This window comes from Notechis scutatus, chromosome 6, assembly GCF_049901735.1.
Source record: "Notechis scutatus isolate UNSWTSFEM ecotype Mainland chromosome 6, rNotScu1.2, whole genome shotgun sequence".
NCBI classification, from domain to species: domain Eukaryota; kingdom Metazoa; phylum Chordata; class Lepidosauria; order Squamata; family Elapidae; genus Notechis; species Notechis scutatus.
This window is the reverse complement of record NC_142014.1, coordinates 19,479,314-19,503,606: the sequence shown is the minus strand read 5'-3', so window position 1 is coordinate 19,503,606 and position 24,293 is coordinate 19,479,314.

Here is a 24,293-nt window from a genome sequence, read left to right as displayed (position 1 = left end):
GTGAAGCAAAGCCAGATCTGAAGATTTTCTGCGTAAACCCAGTAATTTTTCCTTCTCCCGGGTCCTCCCCTCTTTGGTCATCTTGGTGGTATCCAATAAGATTCAAATTAGGTGTTTTGGTAACAGTTCCACATTCTGGCACCTCTTCGGCTGGACATTTTGCATTCCATTCCCATGTTTGTGTCCTTAGATTTTTCAACTGTTGTCTCTGGATGGCACCCCTCGTCTACGTTATGCACTACATTCCTCCCATGTCTGCCTGCAGATTTCTTGCATGTTATCTACCAGGCCTATAGATTAACCATGTTTTTTAAAAAATATTTAGTAATAAAACAATGTTTAAAAAGTAGTTAAAACATTGCAAACAGGCATCAGTCAAGAATATGCTTGGATTCAACATTGGTCCCCTAGGCATTTTTACAAAATAAAAGTAGTGAGTGAATGCCACCCAGTGTCATCCTTTATAAATATGTCCAGCTGTCCAGAAAAAAAGTGAAAAGTGAATTGGGAATATTCTGTGGAGAGAGGACCCTAGAAATGATGTGGGAATAGAGATAATGGCAAAGCAGTTTTAGAAGCTCGTGACTTAGATTTGACTGCTAGTGACTGTATATATAAATACTTCTTATCTGCATTTATCTTTTGCAGTAATTATGTTTTCCAAGGACATTCCAGTAATCTCATTGATTCAATCCATCCACTATAGTCACTTGTCTTAGTTCTTCAGGACTGCTAGGCGCAATCATTTCCTGGACTACGATCTACTTCTTCATAGTCACATATGTGAATTTTTTTTTTAGTGTAGATGAATAGTCATGGATTGATTGATCTGTTCTTCTTTAACTCTGTGATAGCAACTGTCTCTAAACTTATTCTTCCCTCCAGAGTAATTCCCCCAAGGGATTAGTGATGTGACAGGATGGGAAGCTTCAGTGTCTATAGTTCCCATGAGAAGCTCTGGAGTAATTTTGCTCCCAGTATGGGTACCCTTGCTGGGAAAATCAAAAAGGGAGTGAGAGCAACTAGAACTCTGCCTGTATGAAAAACAACAACAACAACTCCACTGAGAGATGGAACCCCAAACTCAAACAGGAGAGAAGGCTGGGGAAAACACTTCTGTGTTGTTGCCAAGAACTCTGTATAGCCATAACTCACCACTTTGTGTTTTGGTATATTCATTTCCTTTTAATGTCCCCATAATTCCTTGTCTGGGCAACTGAATGAAGCTGAGTGTTTACTGGCCAGATACCCTTCCTGTCACCAATCAGGAGTTTTGTTCAGCAGATATATTCTCAGTGTGCCCAGTGAGAGAAATATCTGCCTCTACCTAGGATAGAACTCACAGCCTCCTGATTGTGAGGCGAGAGCTCCACCTCTAGGCCACCGCATCACTCTTTGCATTTTGGAATATGGGTATCTTGTAATTTACAACATCCATTGTGGCAGCCTTAGCAAATAAGCCAATGTTATATGACAGATGATGCTCACCTCCCCCAAAAAGGTGGAGGTGAGGTTTACTTTGGGAAAGAAGCCTGAAACTAGATTAGTTCACTACACTAACAAGGGTAGTCAGGAATGAAGAAGTAGGGACAGATAGAGATTCCCTCTCCTATCTAAAGTAGAAGGCCTCTAGGATTATTTGCGCTGCACCGGTGAGAGAAAGTAGAAGAAATCACTGCAAATCAAACTTTTTTTAAAAAAATGGCAGTCACAGGAATTCTTTCTTAATGGTCTTCCTAGGTGTTGCAATTAACCGGCTGTTTATTACACATCTGTGCCCTGGGATATTTCTCTAGGCAACTTCCAGTTCTAATTCCAACTGAGAGAAGCCCAAGAGTCGGAGAAGATTCCCTACTCAGAGTAAAGAAAAAGGAGGGGGTAGCATAACTGCTGACATTAAAGCTATTCCTCCCCAAATCCACTAAGTTCAAACTGTCAGAACAATTACATCTTTGGAACCTTATGCTTCTGTTTTGGTTCTTTTTGGTTAGATTGATTATCCCTGCTTAGAATCTTTTGTTTAAAGGGAAAAAAGACATGACTGATGACAAAAGGACAATGAGGATGTCTCAAAGCTTCTGAAGTTTAATGAACTGTGCACCTTTCCCTGTTAAAGGTCTGCCTGGAAACTGTGGAAGAGTCAATCAATCAATTTTATTTACAGACAAAAGGCCCCAAAGCAAGTTACAAGTATAATCTGAACTTGGTATTGGATAAAACAGTTCAACAAGTAAATAAATGTTACATAACAGACTTTGATTGACTAGCTCATTGATTTGTTATTTGTTATTAAAAGCCTTTGTTAGGGATATACACCCTAGCAGAACCTGCACGGCAGGCAGGCAGGCAGGCAAATATGTGAGACAAACGTTTTTGTAGCTTACACTCAGTAAAACGATACACTATGCTAGTTAAATAGTTTATTCCAGTAATAGTTTTAGCATAGTCAAACAGTCCATATATCATACACTAGTTCAGTCCGTCCGGGGATTATTCAGTTGCAAAGTCCAGTGTCGAAAAAGAGGTCAGTAAACTTACAAATATCAGTCCAGTAACATATCTCTTCGCAGTAGAGATATGAAGAAATAAAACCTCCTTTCTTCCTTCAGCAACAGCAGAGAACACGCAATTAACAATCCATCATCGTCAGCAAGCAATCCAGTAAGCCAGCAATCAATCCAGTTCTCTTGCTCCCTCTTATGGCGATTTTACAGCCGCACCCAAAATTACAAGCTTTGCAGTTAAAGTGACACACACTTAAACTCACTATCATAGTTTATATATATTATTTTACCCAAACTACGTTAGGTAACCTATGTTATTCCTAACAGCCTTGTTTTTATAGCCATAGTTATAAATCCGGCTGTAATCTTAGGATTTTCACCCACGAGTTAATGTTTTACATATGCAGAAATGTTTTTCCTGGTTTAGGTTTTAAAATAGGCCAGAATAAATTGGGGTGGAGGGAGACCAGAAATTTTGAATGAGTGAAACTTTCAGAAAAGTTAGTTGTAGAAAATGTTCTTTCTTGTAACAGATATAAGGCTCGTGTTCAAGTTGACATTTTTTGAGAAAGGAGTCTGATAAATGGAGGCATATACCGGTGACAAGACATGAAATTCTAGTTCGTTCCTCAGAGACTGAAAACAAATCACCGGAGCCAACAGCTTCTAGCCAAGAATCATTTCAAAAAAGAATGAAATGACTGACACCCCTCCCCAAATTTAGCATCTGCCTAAGGCTCTTTGTCATATCAGAGGAGTCTAAAGTGGTCAGTCAAACTTGCAAATTTAGACAACAGAAATTCTTCATCCTCAGTGTTTTCTCCACAGGTGCAGGATCAAATATAGCAAAACCTGGTTCGATGGATGATTTTCACATCTATGTGACTTTTGCCTGTTACCTTTAATTTGGTCTGCTGTGGGAGCATTTGCCATCAATGTTAAAATGGTAGGCCGTACAAGCAGGGGTAGGATTCAAAAATCCCAGCAAAAATCCCATCTCTGCCTGGTTGCTAGGTGGGCATGGCCTACTGGAACTTCTGGAAGGGCCATGTTTCACCTTCCCCAGAGTCTGGAGGCTTCTAGGCTTCTAGGAGGGCAAAAAACGCCTTCCCTGGGGCTCCACGGGGCCTCCAGAAGCCAGAAAAAGGCCTGTTTCTGGACTTCCGGAACTTCCGGTTCAGCCTTTTTTTGCCTTCCCCAGAGTCCAGAGGCTTCCCTTGGGCCTCTGGAAGGGCGAAAACGGCCTCCCTGGGCTCTGGAGAGCCTCTGGAAGCCGGAAACAGGCCCACTTCTGGACTTCCAGAACTTCCGGTTTGGCCGTTTTTCACCCTCCCAGAGCCTCCAATTGGACCCTGCACGTACCAACATCCAAAATGCGCTGCTTGGAGTCTCCTGGGAGGGGCAGGGTAGGGTGGGCAGGGCCAGCCGGTCGGTTCAACTACCGGTTCGGCGAACCAGATGTAAATTTAACATCTGGTTCGCCCGGACCAGTCCGAACTGTTAGAATCCCACCCCTGAGTACAAGTGATGGTATGGGGTGCTGCTAGTAGAACATGGCCAAACCACTGTAGGCCTTTTCCTCCCATTTTTTTCTGTTATTGGTGCAATGCTCATCTTTTACTAGTCAAGATGGAGATACCTTATGATCAACAGAGCATGCAAATCTCCATGGCATGAAAAAAGCTCTCTATATTTTTAGTGGTTGGTCGGCCCAGAATGCCATACCCTGTTACCGGGAGAACTACCATTTTATACACTTTTGATTTTAGGTGAATTGGCATACACGTATCGCAGAGCACTCCAGCAATTTCCTTCCACTGCAAGCTATGTTGCATTTATTCTTGCCTGCACTATTTCATTAATGACACTGTCGCTTTGCATATGGGATTCTAAGTAACAGAAGGAGATTTTCTTCACTAGATCTTTGTCGCTGACCTGGATGGTGGAAGTACTCAGTTGAGGCACAAAATTGGCTAAGATGGTTATTCCACTTCTGTACACAAGTACTCAAGCCTTTGACAAAACCTCACTGGTTGATAGTGATTTCAGTGATATTATGGAGGCTCTCATTGAGAATCTGCTCAAAAATTTTCATTGTGTGTGATAAATGGCAGATTGGTCAGTAGTTGGAACAGTCTACCAGGTAGTTTTTGCTCTTGAAGGGGAAATTGTGATACTTGTGGCCCACTCAGCAGGACATGGCCAGAGTTCACAGTTGTTCTGACCCAAGCTTCCTAAACCGTAATTACTCACACTCTTATTTTAAAAACAAGACTTATTTTATTGCAACACTAGGAATTGTTTTCATTCCCAGCTGGAATTAATCTCAAATAGTCCCCCAAGATAAGCACACACCTTTCAGTTCTGTGAAGTGCTGCCAAAAACAAATGAACTAGAAAAGAAACTGACTGAAGTACAAAAAAACCCAACCGAAGTACAAAGAGCTTCAAGGATGACTCTGAATTGATCAAACTACTTTGCTTCCTGCAAAGGTATCATCATCTTGGCCTGACCTTTATACTTTATGGTAGGGACAATCACCTTCCAGCCTTACTCCCAAGTCGCCCTTTTAGTTTCAGCTGCTCTCGCCTTCTAGCAGCTCTGTGCACATGTGCACTGGGAACAGGCTCCCCTGGGTCCTCTGCCTCGCTGCTGCCAGACTCCAAAGGCAGCACCCCACTCTCAGATGGTCCTGGGCTCATCTCTGCATCAGGTGCAGGACCCTCGTCCGAGTCCTCTACAGACTTCCTGACTGGTCCCTGTTCTTCCTCACTGTCCGATTGCGCTGCCGGCTGCACCGGCTGCCGGCGAACCACAACAACAGTGGCATTGAAGAAGTTTATCAGCCAGTTGGTCACTTTACCCCAGGAGGTTTTTTTTTTAACTTTCAGATATTTCCTGGTAGACTTCATAGTAACTTCTTCAGCCATAATGCACAGGTCTGGTCAGACATGGTAGGTATGAAAACCTGACTTTAGAAACATTCCTTAATTCATAATAGTACTGTTGCCAGTGTCTCATGATTTTGACCTTATCCGGCTGGGTTTTTTTTTTTTTTTGTCCTTTACATCGGGGGTCTCCAACCTTGGCAACTTTAAGACTTGTGGACTTCAACTCCCAGAATTCCTCAGCCAGCAAAGCTGGCTGAGGAATTCTGGGAGTTGAAGTCCACATGTCTTAAAGTTGCTAAGGTTGGAGACCCCTGCTTTTACATTCATATAGTGTGCAATTTCTTTTGCCATCTTGGCATATATTTTTGCTAGTTGATAAAGATTTTTTTTTTTTTTGCCTTTCTTTGTGTCTGGCTGTCTATATAAATCCCAGCAGTATTTGGCTTTGGTACCTATGACCGCTTGCTTTGCCATTCTCTGGCAGAGACACACTTTTGCCAGTTTTTTTGTTGGTCTTCTTACATCCTACAAGCCATCTTCTTTTCCTCATACTTGTGCTTTTCCCATAGCTGCGCTTGCTCTGTCCAGAGCCACCTGCTTGTTGACTTGATGACAATCTGGTCTCGTAGTGCCTAGGGTTATCCTCACAGCAGTGGTAATGGATCACAGAGAGCAGTCCATGTGGCATCAATTGAGCCTGTGAGAAGTGTGATGCGGTTACTGATGCCACCTTGTGGTCTCTTAGATTCTACCACTTGATTTTCTCTGGATCTGTCATGCTTCTGCCACTCATTGCATGCTTGCTGACCTTCAAATTGGCAATGAACATCTTATGTTGCGGGGTGAAGCAACATATTTCTTTATGGGGTTGAGAGCATGGTGTCAGTTGTACTTCAAGAATTACTTTTCCCCCTCAACCCATAATCTCAAAGTTGCCTTTAGAGCAGGGGTGGGCAAACTACGGCCCGCGGGCCACATCCGGCCCGTTGGTCTGTCCAATGCGGCCCGCCCCTGAAAAAAAATCGCCGCCATTGGTCTGTCCAATCCGGCCCGCCCCTGAAAAAAAATCGCTGGGCGTGGCGTATTGCCCTGTGCCGCGTGGCCCCCACAGCTGCAAAACAGTGCGGAGCGATCTAGGGGTAGGAAAGAAAAGAAATTTGCAAAGGCCTCGGCTGGGAGTTCGAAATCACCTTCGAGTGCGACCTCTCCGAAGGTGAGTCCCCGCCGATCCCCTTTTTTTCCGGGGCTTCCAGGCTTAAACTTTGCAAAGGCAAAGCTTGCAGGCTGGAGCGTCTTCCCACCGAGGAGCGTCTTCCACCCGGCGGGCGGGCGGGCTGCTTGGAGCCATCTAAAGCTAGGCCGCTGCTGGTGAAACCTTGCCCTGCCTTGGTGCCCCATTTCCGGCTCGGCGGTCCTGCTTGGCGGCACTTTAAAAGCCTGCTCCCAGCACCCGAGCAACTTCCCAGCAACTTTCCGCTTCGTTTTAACTCGCAGGCGCTCACGCCTGGCCCCGAGCCACGCGGCGGAGGGGAAGCCCGCGGGCGGGCGGGCAGGCGGGCTGCTTGGAGGAGGCGACCCGGTGGTGCTCCGGGCTTCCCCTCCACCGTGCGGCTCGGGCGGCGCGGCGCCCGCGAGTTAAAACGAAGCCGAAAGTTGCTGGGAAGTTGCTTGGATTTCCGGGCTTCCAGGCTTAAACTTTGCTCAGGCGGCACTTTAAAAGCCTGCTCCCAGCACCCGAGCAACTTCCCAGCAACTTTCAGCTTCCTTTTAACTCGCGGGCGCTCGCGCCTGGCCCCGAGCCACGTGGCGGAAGGAAGCCCGGCGGGCGGGCGGGCAGGCTGCTTGGAGGAGGCTCCGGGCTTCCCCTCCGCCAGGTGTGGCGCCCGTGAGTTAAAACGAAGCCGAAAGTTGCTGGAAAGTTGCTTGGGTTTCCGGGCTTCAGGCTTAAACTTTGCAAAGGCAAAGTTTGCAGGCTGGAGCGTCTTCCCACCGAGGAGCAGGAAGGGTTCCGCCCGGCGGCGGGCGGGCTGCTTAAACTTTGCTCGGGCGGCACTTTAAAAGCCTGCTCCCAGCACCCGAGCAACTTCCCAGCAGCTTTCGGCTTCCTTTTAACACACGGGCGCTCGCGCCTGGCCCCGAGCCGTGCGGCAGAGGGGAAGCCCGGCGGGCGAGCGGGCTGCTTGGAGGAGGCGACCCGGCGGTGCTCCGGCAGCAGCAACAGGCAGTTTCGCCTGGGCTCCGCTCAGGTGTCCGGCTGGGGCTGTCAGGAGTTGCTACCGCCGGCGCAGCTCCGTGCGGCTCCAGTCCCGCGTTGCCTTGGGAAGGAAAAGGCAAAACCAGGAGCCGCTGAGCCTGAGCCTCCGGTGCCACTGCTCCCATTGCAAAGCACCGCCGCGGCTCTTCCTTTTTGCCTTTCCCTTCCCGAGGCAACACGGGACTGGAGCCGCGTGGAGCCGCACCTGCGGTAGCAACTCCTGACTCAGGGGCCTCCGGGGGAGGGAAAGGGGAGAAGAAGAGGGGGAAGGGGGGATTCCCAAAAATCTTGTGCTGACCCGGCCCGTCTGTCAAATTTTAAAAGTCAATGCGGCCCCCGAGCCAAAAAGTTTGCCGACCCCTGCTTTAAAGCAATTCATTGTGTCCAGAGATCATTCTACCCCATAACCCGTGATTTTGGATACATATCAGAGGTGGTATTCAGCAGGTTCTGACCAGTTCTGGAGAACCGGTAGTGGAAATTTTGAATAGTTCGGAGAACCAGCAAATACCACCTCTGACTGGCCCCACCCCCATCTCTTCTCTGCCTCCTGACTCCCAACTGATCAGCTGAGTCTTCTTTTGTTGCCCTGCACAGGAGAACGGAGCTGGAAATCAGGTTAGTGGGGTGGGGAGGGAATATGCATTCTGCTATGGGCATTTCATTATACTTACCTTGGAATAGTGCTGATGGAAGAACATTATATCTGGATTTAAGATGCTATTCACTTAGGGAAAGTTAGGTTTTGCAGATAATGTTTCCGTGCATCCTTATTTATCCACTTCTATCGCATGCTGATTATTGTTGCCTATCATTTATCACTGTCAGACATGGACATTTTATTATTTCTACCGTGGATGTTTTATATAGTGTACTGCTGGGAGTCCTTTGGTTGTTGCAGTACTGAAATTTAATAAATAAATAACGATGAGAGGCTGCATTTTGATAGACAGAGGCAGAGAAAGAGAAAGCCAAGTTGGAATCTTGAGCCTCCCTTGGCTCAAGTTAGCCCGCTTGGCCTGTTCTCTGGAATGTGTGAATTTGGGTTGCCACACTAATCTGGGAGTTGATCTTGATGTCCAAAGAGATTCTTTCGAACTGAATGAGGCTAGGCTAGGGCTATGTCCCAAAGGTGCTTTTTCAAGAGGCTGTAGAAAGTCAGCGCCTACCCCTCTGTTAGGTTTTAAGCATTGTCATTCAGTCCATTAAGTCATTCACAGTATTTCCATCCAGTAAGACTCACTAGTATAGTCCAAGTTAAGAGTCCTTGCAATATCTTTATCAGCCGATAAAGATATCTTCTCCTCCTCCGGTTTCACTCTCCAGAGAAACAAACGCTGGATATTCAGTAGAATTACGCAGTAAATCAGCAAACAGTAGCAAACAATAACAGTTCAGTCACAGGCACTCACAGTCAGTAATCACAGTTAGTCGCAGTAGCACACAGTTACAGTAACAGACGGTAACAGCCAGACAGTAAGCTTTCCATCTTCTAATGCTTCCTTATATTGTAACTTCTAACCGCACCCTTAATCGGCTAATTGCCTGCTGCATTGTGCTTAAAGTGATAAGCACTTAAACCATGATATCTAAGTTTTATATATTTATTCACCCAAACCATATTTGGTATCAATGTTATACCTAACATACTCCCCTTTTGGGTGAAATAAATATATAATAACTTTACAATCTTATCCCATATTTTTCACAACTCTCCTGGTGCTTATTGGCACCTTGGGCTTTAGTAAAATTATCAGCTAAATTGTCCTCCGACATACAGTACTCTAGCTGAATCATCTTACTTCTTACAGATTGTCTCACGTTTAGGTATCTTAGATCTGTATGCTTGCTCCTTGTTTTTACTCCAATATTTGTGGCCATTTGAATTGCTGCCTGATTATCTTCATGTATAATTATAGGATAATCTACAGTTATACCTATATCAATTAACATTTGTTTATACATTATTAATTCTGTACATAACAATGATAAACAGGAGAATTCTGCCTCCATAGTAGACAAACTTATATGCTGTTGTCTTATTGACTTCCAGCCTATTAATGTCTTACCCAGCATTATGGCTGTTCCTGAAGTCGACTTTCTAGTGTCTCTTTCTGATGCAAAACTAGCATCTGCATATGCACTTAGAATTAAATCACCCTTTGGTTCTAAATACAATGAATAATTCATTGTCTTTTTAAGATATCTTAATATCCTCTTAGCTGCTATCCAGTGTCTTTCACATGGTGCAGAATTGAATCTAGCCAACTGATTCACGCAGTACGATATATCTGGTCTAGACCAATTACTAATATAACTCAAACTACCAATTAAAGATTGATAAATCACCTTATCAAACTCAGGGCTTTGTTCATCAGTGTTGCTAAACTCCTGACTCATTGGAGTCTTAGCTGGCTTACAAAGCTCCATCTTGTAATCTTTTAGCAATTTGCTTATCTTATCTTCCTGAGATATCTTAAAACCTTTCCGTGTTTTCTTTATATTCAAACCGAGATACTTCTTTATCTCCCCTAATTGCTTGATCTTTATTCTCTTTCCTAATGATGCTATTATTTTATTTGCTTCATCATTAGTTTCAGTTATCAATGCAATGTCATCTGTGAATAGTAATAATAATGATACTTTCCCATTTGTCTCCCTCTTAAACAAACATGGATCGGCTAAACCAGCTTTAAATCCTATATTGTCTAGTTCCTTTACAATATACTGGTTCCATTCATAGCCTGATTGTTTTAGACCATAGAGGCTTTTCTTTAACAACCAACAATCATTATTATCCTTATTTTCACTTTTAATACCAACAGGTTTTTCATATAAATAATATGTTTTAATGGGGCGTGCAAGTAAGCAGTTTCCACATCTAAATGGTTAACTATATAGTTTTTACTAGCTGCCCACACTAAAGCTGCCCTCAAGGTTGCTGCCTTAAGACTAGGTGCAAACACCTCATCATAGTCATTAGCATTCTGCCTAAAACCTTGGGCTACTAATCTTGCCTTATGGATTAAATTACCATCTTTATCTATTTTTACCTTAAATATCCATTTGCAGCCAATGGATTTCTTTCCTACAGGTAATTTGGCATTTTCATACACCTTCCATATCTCTTAATGAATTCAGTTCCTTATTCATTGCTGCATACCATTTTCTTTTTCCTTATTAGGATACTTTTTAATTTCTTCTACAGAATTAGGAACTTGATTAATCTGGCACACTGTGTTAGCCTGGTACCTATCAGGCGGTCTAGATATACGTGTAGTTCTTCTGGGAATTACAGGGCTTACAGGAGGACTTTGTTGAACTACTACCTGTTCATCTTCCTCATCCTGTTCAGCTATTGAATCTGTTTCTTCCTTTATGGGCACTATTTCATCCTGTATTTGTCTCTTTACTTTATTTTTAAAGTTACAGGGATAACTAATGGGATTTCTATAGAATTCAATAATTACATCTTTATTGGCATCCTGTTCTAATTTCTCCCATCCTTCATGTTCTAGAAATTGGGCACTAGCACTACATAACACTTTAGATGTGCCTTTCTCCCAAAATCTATATGCCCTATGGTTTGCCTGATAACCAACGAAGAAAAATCTTTTAGCTCTATGTTGCCCTTTTTCCTGAGTTGTGCAGGAATATGCACCCATGCTGGTGCACCAAATGTGTGCAGGTAACTTAGATCAGGTTTCCTGCCATGCCATCTGGTGAATGGTATTTCACCTGTTGTTGTATTAACAACGTTGTTCAATATGTTATTAGCACACATTGTAGCCTCCCCCACAAAGAATCAGGTAACCCAGAATCATTTAACATTGTTCTAACCATTGCCTGTAGTGTTTGGCCTCTTCTTTCAATAAAAGCGTTATGTTCTGGCCTGTATGGAGCAGACTTCTTATGCTCTATTCCAGCTACCTTAAGTCTGTTCTGGAATTTGTTATTAATAAATTCCGTACCATTATCTGTCACCAGGGTTATCAGTTGCCGTTTAGACTTTCTTTCAGCAAACCTAAGCCAATTGAAAAAATGTTGATATGTTTCAGTTTTGCTTTTCATTAAATAGCAAAACCCATATCTAGAATAATGATCCATAATGCTCAGTATATATCTAGCACCCCCCATACTGGGTTTCTTTGGACCTATTATGTCTGCAAATACTACTTCTAAAGGTTCTTTTGTTTTGAAACCATTTAGCCTATTTGCAGGCAATACTTTGCTCTTATCTTCACAGCAAACATTACAACGCAAATATTTATCACAAGATTTTAACCTTATTCCTTCAGATAACTCAACTGTACGTTTTAGCATTTTAAAATTTACATGCCCCAAACGCCTATGCAATAAATGGATACATTCTTCATGAGGCTTTATATTATTAAATACAGTATGAGCCTCCCCTTTCTTACTATTATCTAAGACATATAATGTTCCATTTAAAGCTGCAGTTACCCTTTTGTTATCTTTTTCAATTATGCAATTATTATCCTTAAAAGTAATTACATAACCTAATTTATCTAATACCCTTACTGAAAGCAAATTAAACTTTAGTTGCGGTACATACAACATTTTTATATCCTGGTTTATGTACGGACAACGTGCAAAACCTTGACCTTTCGCTTTCAGTTTCCAGCCGTTAGCAAGAGATATATGTTGAGAGCTTGTAGACATTTTTATAAATTTTGTCTTATCTCTTGTGATGCAGTGGGATGCGCCACTGTCAACCACCCATAAATTATTCTTCACATCAGAGTTGCTAAACGTGGCTAGTTCAAATGCTTTCTTTGGCTTTTTTACATTCTGGCTTTTTCTCTTTTTGCAGAATCTTGCCAAATGTCCTCTGCCTCCACAATTAAAACACTTTTTAATTGTGTATGCTGTTGAAGATAAATTCTCTTCTTCCGGGTGCTTTACTTTGCTTTGCTGGTTTCTTTCAAGCTTTGAAGATAATTTCTCTTCTTTCTTATCTTCTCTCAGCTCGTCACGCTCATGCCTTCTTCTGGCTTCTTCTAGTAGCCTGCCTGTTATGTCGGTTAATGAGAGGCTTTCTTTAGGCAATACCTCTAACGAAGTCACATAGTCATCATAGCTTTGATCTAATGAAGATAATATTATGTAGACTTGTTGCAGTTCATTAAATATAAGCTCTTTTTCTTGCAAATCTTGAAAAATGCTCTTCATACAGTTTAAATGAACTAACATATCTCCATTCCTCTGAAGATGCGTTGAAAAAGCTTCCGTGTAAGATTTATATGTGCTCCTACACTGTCCCGAACATAAATCTTCCTGAGGTTCTCCCAGCAGTTTGCAGCATTTTCTTCTCCACGAATATGGACAAGCTGCTGATCACAGAGAGTCAGTCCTATGATGCATAAAGCCTGCTCATTCTTCAGTTTAAAGTCTTGTAACTTTTCGTTATCATCATCATTAGCAGGATCCCAGCTACTCACATCTGGTGGGTTTGCTATAATGTCCCACAAACCTTCTCTGCGTAGAAGTAAACTACATTTCATTGACCATGAAACATAGTTTGTTCCATCCAGCCTGGATATCATGGACAGTTGTGACAAATTTACTTGTGCCATTACTCTTCAGATATTTTGACTATTTTAAACTAATTAAAACAGTTTGTTTTTTACAGTAATGTGCAACTCACACCAACTCTCTCTGCTATATCCTGGTTAGTTAGACTATGCTGCTGGGCCCATAACCAATGTTAGGTTTTAAGCATTGTCATTCAGTCCATTAAGTCATTCACAGTATTTCCATCCAGTAAGACTCACTAGTATAGTCCAAGTTAAGAGTCCTTGCAATATCTTTATCAGCCGATAAAGATATCTTCTCCTCCTCCGGTTTCACTCTCCAGAGAAACAAACGCTGGATATTCAGTAGAATTACGCAGTAAATCAGCAAACAGTAGCAAACAATAACAGTTCAGTCACAGGCACTCACAGTCAGTAATCACAGTTAGTCGCAGTAGCACACAGTTACAGTAACAGACGGTAACAGCCAGACAGTAAGCTTTCCATCTTCTAATGCTTCCTTATATTGTAACTTCTAACCGCACCCTTAATCGGCTAATTGCCTGCTGCATTGTGCTTAAAGTGATAAGCACTTAAACCATGATATCTAAGTTTTATATATTTATTCACCCAAACCATATTTGGTATCAATGTTATACCTAACACCCTCCTAGAAGAATGAAATATTTTGGGAAATATTAAAAAAAAGGCAGAATATTACATTTCCCCAAAGGGAGAAATGGATAAACATGTCTTTTTAGAGGCAGAAAGCAGACCCCACTTTCCTTAATAGCCCCCAGCAGATATCAGCACTTAAGAGATAAAGAGCTTATTGAAAGAGGAAGACAAGTATCGAGATAGCTCTATTCATAGGCAAAGCAAATACTGCAGAGAGAAATCTGTTCAAGACAGGATATTTTGAAACTCCCTGCAGCAAAGTCTGAACAAAGGCAGAATGGTAGGATTAGAAGCAGCTCTTCACCCAAGATCCAAAACAGGACGAAAATCATTAAGCCACAATAGGAATTGCTCAACATCCTTTCAGAACACAAGCCCCTTCATTGCACCATCCCAGAGCAGTCCAAACTTCAAACCTGGGAGCACAGATAAACAATAATTCAGAGGTCGACCAGATTAGCTTAGACAAGCACCTAGGATTTGCATTTCTTCTTTTTTTTTTTTTTGAAACAAATTTTATTGATTTTAAAGACAAACAAACCATCATTAACCATTAAATACATAAAACCTCTTTCCATTATTAATTTTACAAGTCAAGTAAAATATTATTTTATACAACATAATTCTGTTTTACACCATTTCAATATGGACATATAGATATCTCTTAACAAATTTCTCATTATTTCTCTTTTCGTATTCAATTTCATTATTATTATTATTATTTTCTATATTTATCCAGTTTATAATCATCATCTACATTTCTCTCTGACTTGATTACCATTATTCTCATCCAACATTCCTCCGAGGTTTTATTAATTCTCAAACAAAACATGAACACACAAAACACAAAAATATAAAACTTCTTTTAAGAAAGTAGTTTGGCCCCAGATTACCTCTCTTTGTATGGACTTCAATTAAATTCGTGCTCATCTTATATACCATTACCTATCTTATTTACCATTCTATATCTTCTATATAGCTTCTCCCGCTTTTCACGCTTCTTATTTCTATTTTATTTAATTCATTTTTAATTCATTAATTTAAATAATTGTATTTGTATTTTTTGCCCATTCTTTCCAAATTATCCATTTATCTCATTCCCTACAGTAAGAAAAAAAAAAAGGATTTCTCTTGAAATCACTGATCAGAGTGTGATGCCTTTCTATCCTCCCCCTAAATTAATATTTAAAATAACGCCTAATACCCAATCTGATTCTGCTTAGTACATTCTACCTGCTAACCTTTAAAAAGAAAAATAATAATAATAATAAGTCCATAATAATTAATATAATTAAATAATAAATCTAAATGTTAAATCTTATAACATTCCAATTGTCTATTTCAAAGGACAAGTGCTACAATAATGAGTTTATAATAAAATCAAAACAATAGTCAATTAAACTTTTTAATTAAACTCAGTATTTTAAACATTCCTTTTAATATTTTGTTAAATTTTAAAATCTGTCATTACTAAACATTTCAATATTTTGGTCTTTTATTAATTCTTATAACATTCTAGTTTTCTATTTCTAATACAAGTACTACAATACCATCTTATGTACCTTTCAGAATCTTCTTTTTTTTTAAAATTATACATTACCCTTTATCCCTAAAAAAAATTCCTTTTTTCCCATCTTGTTTCATACCTTTGTGGCTTTTTCGTCTCTTTTCCCTTCCTTTCTTATCCCACCTGGCCTTTTTACCCTCCCCTCTACTAACCTCCGCCTTTTTAGCTTCCCCTCTCTGTTGTATTCCTTTTTCCTTTTGCTTAGTAACATTGAGTTGATTTTGCATCTTATTTTTCTCTTTCTTAAGTATTTTTTTAAGTCTTAAGTCCTTCATTTTCCTTCCTTTCTTTCTCTTTTCTCTCTTAATTAAATTTTTAGATTCACTGAAGATGGCGTCTTCTTCTTCTTCTTCTTCTTCTTCTTCTTCTTCTTCTTCTTCTTCTTCTTCTTCTTCTTCTTCTTCTTCTTCTTCTTCTTCTTCTTCTTCTTCTTCTTCTTCTTCTTCTTCTTCTTCTTCTTCTTCTTCTTCTTCTTCTTCTATTTCCTCCATCTGTTGTTGTGTTTGCTGATAAATAGCAAGCGCCATTTCTAAAAAAAAGGAAGGCTTCTTTCACAGCGTCCTTGCTTTCTTTCTTTATTTCTCCATATTCCTTTCTAAGTTCATCAACAGGTAAAGCCATTGTGAATCTTTTCTTTGTTCTTCTTCTTAAAGCAACCAAGATGTTTCAAAAGTTAAAACAATTCCCCAAAGTCCCAGAGACATCAATCAGTCCAGACAAAGCACAAAGTTCTCACTTTCTCTTTGGGGTGGTATCAGTAAAAAGGAAAAGAAAAAAAGCCCAATCTGTATTTTAGAGCCTTGTTGCAATTAATTCTTAGTCTCAAAATCTTCAAGACATCTCCTCCAGCAAAATCTTAATATTTTTTTGTCCTCTCCCTTCCCACTTATAACAAGAAGCCAAGTTTTTACCTTTTATAAAAAACAACAGGTTTCTCAATGGCCATTTGTTGATTCCATAGGGAAGGAGAGTAAACTTTCCATTTCAGCACCTCAATTTTGCCGCTTGAAATTCTCCTCTGGAAACAAAGTATCGTTCAAGAAGTCATATTTTTCAGGATTAGACGCCTCTTAAAATCCTGGGTCAGCCAAAAAACTTTCTCTGAAACTTTCTCCTCTCTTCCTCCTGCTCAGTCTTACCCAGCTGCCGGCTTCTTTGTGGCGGCCATTACAGACCGCCGCTCGATCGCCTTGAGAAAAGGGGGTTTTGCCGGCTGGAGAGGGGGTCTGCAACACCCCCCAAACCCCTCACCAGCTCCCCCTATCTTCGGCTGCCTCTGCGGGGCAGCCTTAGCCTCCAGATCTGTCAGGATCGGAGGCACCAAGACGGCTAGCGCCGCAGGGATCGCGCAGGATCGCGAATCCCTGCCGCTGGCGAAGCCGACAAACCGGAAGTCCTCAGATTTGCATTTCTTCTTTTGCCTATAGAGCCACCTATGACCCCTACATAATCCTTGCATGACCCCATAGGAATCTGACAACAGCCAATAGAACACATGTTCTTGCACAGGAAGAGGAAGCTCAAATACAAAGCCCAAAGAAGATGTAAAAAAACCACCCCACTCTCAACTCCATTTTGTCAGCTGCACGAGAACCATAAAAGCTGGTGGTTCTGTTTCATCATTAAACCATCTTTCCAATCAGCCTCCATGTTTCCAGTGTCTTTTTCCCAGCTTGGAACTAAACCAGATGGATTATTTCTTCCAACAAGGCAACTGGGCTTTCATCTTGTTCTTTGAAGATGATTCGCTTCTCATTCAAGAAGCTTCTTCAGCTCTGACATGGTCATGGATGAGCGAGAATCTCCATAGATGACTAGTGCTACAATTCTCTGTGTCTAAAATTCGACTGGATGAATCCACTTATCAATATCAGTGCTTTAATTCTTGCTACCACAGCTATGTTCGTGCTTTTCAGCACAAATTTCTAGAGTTCTGCTGCAGGTTGACGGCAGTGGTGGGATTCATTTTTTTTTTACTACCAGTTCTGTGGGCATGGCTTGGTGGTCGTGGCAGGGGAAGGATATCTCCAGTCAGAGATGGTATTTGCCAGTTCTCCGATCTATTCAAAATTTCTGCTACTGGTTCTCCAGAACTGGTCAGAACCTGCTGAATACCACCTCTGGTTGACAGGTTCTCCTGAATAGAATAGAATAGAATTCTTTTTATTGGCCAAGTGTGATTGGACACACAAGGAATTCGTCTTGGTGCAAATGCTCTCAGTGTACATAAAAGAAAAGATACATTCATCGAGAGTCCAGAATCATAAGGTACAACACTTAATAATAGTCATAGGGTACAATAAGCAATCAAATCATACTAGGAAACAGTCCATATAAATAGTAAGTATACAAGTGACAAAGTTACAGTTATACAGTCACAAGTGGGGGGTGGGGGAATGGGTGATAAGGAGTGATGAGAAGATCAATAGTAATAGTAGTGCAGACTTTGTAAATAGTTGGACAGTGTTGAGGGAATTATTTGTTTAGCAGAGTGATGGCGTTCGGGAAAAATTGTTCTTGTAGTTGTTCTGGTGTGCAGTGCTCTGTAGCGTCGTTTTGAGGGAAGGAGTTGAAACAGTTTATGTCTGGGATGTGAGGGGTCTATAAAAGGGAGAAGGGGCATTATTGTCAGTTTCAGATCAAGACGGAGTAGCCTTTCTTCTGGTGAAATGCCTCTGCTGTACCATTATGATTAGAAAAGTTGCTTTTAGAAATCTACCGCTCTAATTACTTCTAACCATTGCTTCCAGTATTTTAATTCTGGTGCTTTTGGGTGTATTCAGAGATAAAATAAAAATTACAGGGGTGATTGAAAGCTGACTTAAATTAAAGTTTAGGGTCTCTAATCATAAAGGCATTATTAAGTAGTTGATTCCCCCCCCCTCCCAAATTTAGAATACATGTGTTTGTACTGAATTTCAAAAGTCTTGCTTTGTGCAATGTATCCCTAATCACCCGATCAAGAGAAAACAATGTATTTCCCTAATACTCTTAGGTAGCTAAAGGAAAGAAAAGGAAAGGAAATGAGGATTTGGGAATTTATTTGATGTAATCTAGTGGGGAAACAGCAACTTGATGTCTTCTGTCAATCAAAAGAATGTTATAATACCCTGCAGGTCAGAGTAATAACCTTAAATAAATAGATCTTTTGAATTTATTTTGTAATAACTGTGCTTTTACAAGATTGGCTGCCTGTGGGATCGTCTGTGCAAATTTCACCATCATCCGAGGAGGCAGTGGGAAGAAGGCACTTTTGCTTGGTGTGCTGGTGAAAGGGTCTTTTGGTGACACACTATGAATTAATCATACCCCTTGAGGCTGGAGGAGGATAATCATAGGAAAAACTGTACTGAAGTGATTCAGAGAGTGCCAATAAGCTGTCACAGCATCCGACCACTTTTGTTTTTTTACAATGAAGAACAGTTAGAGCAAGTATCAGCTACTGCCTGAAACAGGCAAGGATAGGCTTACGCATCCTTCCCCGTGGACCAGTTGGGTGAGAAATAGATTCTCCTAGCAACTCCCTTGACCGATTCTTCTTCTTCTCTGAAAAATAATTCTCTTTTTACCTTGATTGCTCTTCCTTCATCCTCATTTCTGAGGTCCTTACCATTTTTCTCAACTTTGGTATATCCATTTTTTTTTTTCTGCTGTTATTTTCCCAACTAAAAGAGAGAGCTAGGATTACATTGCAAAAAGCAGGATTTAAATGATAGAAAAAGTGAACATTGTTTTTGACTAATAATTTGGCTAAAGTAAGAAAGACATCTTAATAAGTGGCTTTTATAATTTCAGGCTTCACTGGAGAATGTCACAGTGACTGGAGTAGCATACAGCGGAACTCCAAAAAGCTAATCCTATATCTGGTTATTATTGGTTAATACATTATTAATACATTCATACATGATTAATGTTGCTGGGTAATACATAATTTTATATCATTGCCACAATTAAAAAAAGATGATGAGGCCTTAGAAAGAGTGCAGAGAACGACAACAAAGATAATAAGGGGTCATATTGTATGATGAACTGGGTATTCCTAGTCTAACCAAGAAAATGACTAAGAGTGCTATAATATCAGTCTTTTAGTACTTGAGGGGCTGTCACAGAGTAAAAGGTTTATATTAAGAGCTCTGCAGTAGAAGTAGCCACTGGATTGTAATCAACATTAAGCAGTAAGTGATAGCTGTGATTTTGCGGTTATTCCAAGGTGAATCCCAAGGTTTGATGTGGGACTCAATCCCTCATAAAATTGAATTGAAAGTGGGTTTGCAGCCTCTGAGCTTTACTTCTTAATACATTTACTAAGAAAAAAAGTCCTAGTGATACATATTATTAAGCATTTTGTTGTAGAGAAGACCTCTTAAGCAGTTGGATCACAAAGAGTCCAATTGTTCATTAAACTGCACTTTCATTCTTTATAGCAGAGAAAACAGGAATGCATATTAGTAAAATATAGCAGACTTTTAGTTGGCTTTTCTTCTAAATTAGGGATGGTGAATTTTATTTTCTATTGAATGCAGCACATCCCCAAAAGTAATAGGTAGAAAGCTAAGATGTTGGAGAATGAAACAGGAAACTAATTCCCAAATGAGCAGGTATATTCATGCTGACATCCCCTTCATTTTGTGTTTCTTCTCTGAAAAAGCATCTGCAGAAAACAGACAGGAAATTTCAGAGTTTTGAAGTGATCTCATACAGGAGCCCTGAAAATAAAACAAGTGTTGTTTGTTTGTTTATTCATGCCAGAAGCATCACAATGAAAGTAAAGCATCGTGTACAACCTAAATGTTAAAATTAAACAAAAAACTAGATTAAAATATGTACAAGTTAAACAAATCTTGCCCAGAAACTAGCAACATGAATTGCATTATGTTGTGCTGCCATGAGGTCCTCAAATGTACACTGATCAGGACACAAAAGGAAGGTATACATATGTTGTTGTCTGCTTGTCACCACAATCACAAAGGTCAGAAGTCACCAGATGGCCCCATTTGTTCAGGGTGTCTTTGGATCCTGTTGTATTCCTACACAGTCTATCCAATGATTTCCATACCTCCCAACTTTCACAAGATCCAGCTGCCAGCTCCTCTGTTGGTTCCATTGGTGTTGGCTCTTGGTATCTTTCCATGGTCCACACTGCTTTTAAATTCTTCAAAAACTTCCGATGATCTAATTAAGATTTTCCTAAATTTTAATCTCTCTCCTGAATTTTTAAATTTTTTTTTAATATAATAATTCCATCTTCAATGGAACAAATTGAATGATTTTAATCTCTGAGGAGCTGGTTGTAGACCAGGGGTGTCAAATTCATGGCCCAGGGGCCAGATATGGCCCACTGGGTGCTTAGATTTGGGCTGCAGGGCCATCCTGAAAACAGTGAAGGACCAGCCTGCGTTGCCTCTGCCAGTGAAAATAGGCCTCAGGGAGGCTGTGCAAGGCACGCCTGGGGTCGAAACGGCTTTTGGTCAAAACGGCCTTGTGTAGCCCTCTGCCTGTGAAAGTGGAGGCCCGGGGAGGCTGCACACTCCATTTTCTCTGGCAGAAAGCTGCAGGAGGCCATTGTGGTTGAAAATGGAGCCTTGATGAGTGACATCGAGCTGGCCACACACCCCTCAGCCTCCTGAGATTAAACACAACCCTGATGCGGCCCTCAATGAAATTGAGTGTCAACTAAAAAAAGATACTTCTTTGGTCTTTTTAGTTGTCAGCAGAAAAGGAAGAGGGGGGAAAGCAGTGCATTCCTTAAATGCTTGAGATAATCACTTTGGCAACCATAGTTTCTGGCTGCAAAATTATTCCTGGAGAGCACGATTGATGACTCTTGGCTATGAATGTGTCTAATTGGAGAATATACATCCAGGGGGTGGGGGGGGGAAGACCAGGGTCAAGGGTGAAGTGAATGATGTGTCAGAGTTGGCTGCAACCGGGAAACGCCGACATGTCAACTCCTAATAAATCAATCTTTTTTTAGATGCGGCTAGAGAGTTATGATTTGAATGGGGGTGCATGTCAGAGTTCTGACATCGAGTTTGACAGCCCTGTTGTAGGCCATACTGGTGATTTGAGCCTCTCTCTGTATGCTGCTGCTTCTCTGCAAAAACACGCAAGGCAATGCCAGTGCTGTGGTAAATCTTATCTAAAGGGGCAGCTTTAAGCCATCTTGTAATACTTCTGCTAGCTTCATTCAGAGCAACATCTATTTTCACAGCATGTGCTGATTTATACCAGTCTGGGCAGGCATATTCGCCTGTCAAGTAGCAAAGAGCTAAAGCTGTTATCTTAAGGAACCTTGATTTGCCACCCCAGGCAGATAGAGCTCAGTAATTTCCTGATGATGTTATTTCTTCCACCAACCTTCAGTGCTACTTGTATGTTAGGGTCCTATCTAGAGGAACTGGGCTTGGCTAGTCTAGTGAGGAGAAGGACCAGGGGAGACAGGAAAGCAGTCTTCCAATATTTGAGGGGCTGCCACAGGGAGGAGGGGATCAAGCTATTTTCTAAAGCGCCTTTAGGCCAGACAAGGAACAATGGATGGAAACTGAACAAGGAGAGATTTAACCTGGAAATAAGGAGAAACTTTCCGACAGTGAGAACAATCAACCCATGGAACAGAAGTTGCCCTCGGAAGTTGTGGGAGCGCCATCGCTTGAGACTTTCAAGAAGAGATTGGACTGCCATTTGTCAGAAATGATGTAGGGTCTCCCACTTGTGCAGTGGGGTGGACTAGATGACCTACAAGGTCCCTTCCAACTCTGATTATCTGTTAGATCTGTTAAACCCTTAAATATTTAGGGCTGTAGCAGTGTGGCAATAACATCCCTTTCCATATAATATGCAGCTTTGTAACAGCCTCTTTCTTGTGAAAATGGAAGGCACATACCTGAGTTTTGGCCTTAACTGGTTATCACAGAAATATTGGTTCAGCTTTAACATGGCTTCAATGAGATATTGTTCTACCTCATCAAATGTCCCCCCCCCCCCATGCTGCCTTTGCTCGGTCATCAGTATATGTCAAGTTGTTAATATTTACAGGGAGTGGCTGGCAACTAACCAAGGAGAGAAGCAACTTAGAACTAAGGAGAAATTTTCCGACAGAATAATTAATCAGTGGAACAACTTGCCTCCAGAAGTTGTGAATGCTCCAACACTGGAAGTTTTTAAGAAGAGATTGGAGAGCCATTTGTCTGAAATGGTATAGGGCAGAGGTTGCCAACCTTTTGGACCTCAGGGACCACCAAAGTCATAATTTTATATCCTGTGGACCAGAGACCCTGGGAAAATCCAAAAAAAAAGTCTGCTGGAAAATTCCCCACCCTGTTTTCCTACGGATCAATCACTCTTTATTTGGGATCGCAGGATAGGCTCTCCAGCTCTGTTCTCAGGGAGAGAGAGAGAGAGAAACAGAGAGACAGAGAGACACAGACAGAGACAGAGACTTTTGGCTTCATGCAAGGGAAGCAGCAGAAGCAGCAGAAGTGTTTCTTTCTCTCCCCCAAACTCCACCAGAAACGAGTCTTTGTGAGACTTGTTGCACGGGCTCAGCCTCTTGGAGCAGGATGCCTTGCAGGGTCCCAAAGACTCATTTCTGGAGGAGTTTGGGGAAGAGAAAGAAAGAGTTTCGCTGCTTTCCTTGCATGCAGCCAAAAGCAGAAGAAGAAGAAAGAAGCAGCCTGGTGGCCAGGTGAGGTGCATGGGACGAGTGGGGCAAGTTCCCCCCTCCGCCCTTCCCCCCTCTCCTCACTACCTCATGTTGTTCGCAATGCAAGCAACGCAAGCCTTGTACTCACATCACAGCCTGGATTAATTGCTTTGTGGGTGACATTTCTCTGCAGACCACCAAAATTTTCTCGTGGACCACCAGTGGTCCCCAGCCCACTGGTTGGCAACCACTGGTATAGGGTTTCCTGCCTGAGCAGGGGGTTGGACTAGGAGACCTCCAAGGTCCCTCCCAACTCTGTTGGTGTAAAATATTAAAAAGAGTTGGAGCTAACACACCGTCCTCTGGTAAGTAGTTCCTTTGCTTCCTCCACCTACTTCACCTTCCCTGGAATGCATATTTTTACAAATATAGGGCCATTGTTCTAGGGCAGGGTTGTCAAACTCAAGGCCCGCAGGCCAGATTGGCCTATGGGGTACTTAAAGCTGGTCCACGGGGTTGCCTTGGAAACAGTGAAGGACCGGCCCACAGTGCTTCTGCCAGGGAAAATGGCACTTGAGAAGGCTGCACACAGCCCTCACGAGCTCCATTTTCGCTGGCAGAGGGCTGCAGGAGGATCCCCCCCAGCCCTGCCTTGGCTACCACAGATGGCCCCGGCATGAGTGAAGTCAAGTTGGCCACGCCCACCCAGCCCCTTGAGGTCAAACACAACACCGATGCAGCCCTCAATGAAACTTACTCGGGACAGTAAATTATTATCATTATTAAATAAACTTACAGAGGTGCTCAGTTCATACTTAGCTGATTCTGGGCACCTTGCAACATTTAAAAACCCACCACATAAAACGTCCATGAAAGAAGCTCAACCCCACTCCACCCCACAGCAACAACAAATCGGCCCCTTGATTAACTCCATCTCAATTCGTGGTCTCCAGGGTCACTGACAAAATGCCATTTTAGGGCCTTTTGGAAAAGCAACACTGTGGGCTCCAGTGATGGTATTCAGCTGGTTCGCACCGATCACACGATCCGGTAGCATGGATTTGGTGTGGGTTGCTGAACTGGTAGTAAGTTCTGGCTGGCCATGCCCCCGACTCGGTCATCCGGTAGCTGCTGGCTTGCTTGCCCTGCCCTCCCGATGCCCCTTAAGGTATTTCTTTATTTTTTCCCTTCCTGACAACCAGCTGTTCATAGGATCAGCTGGG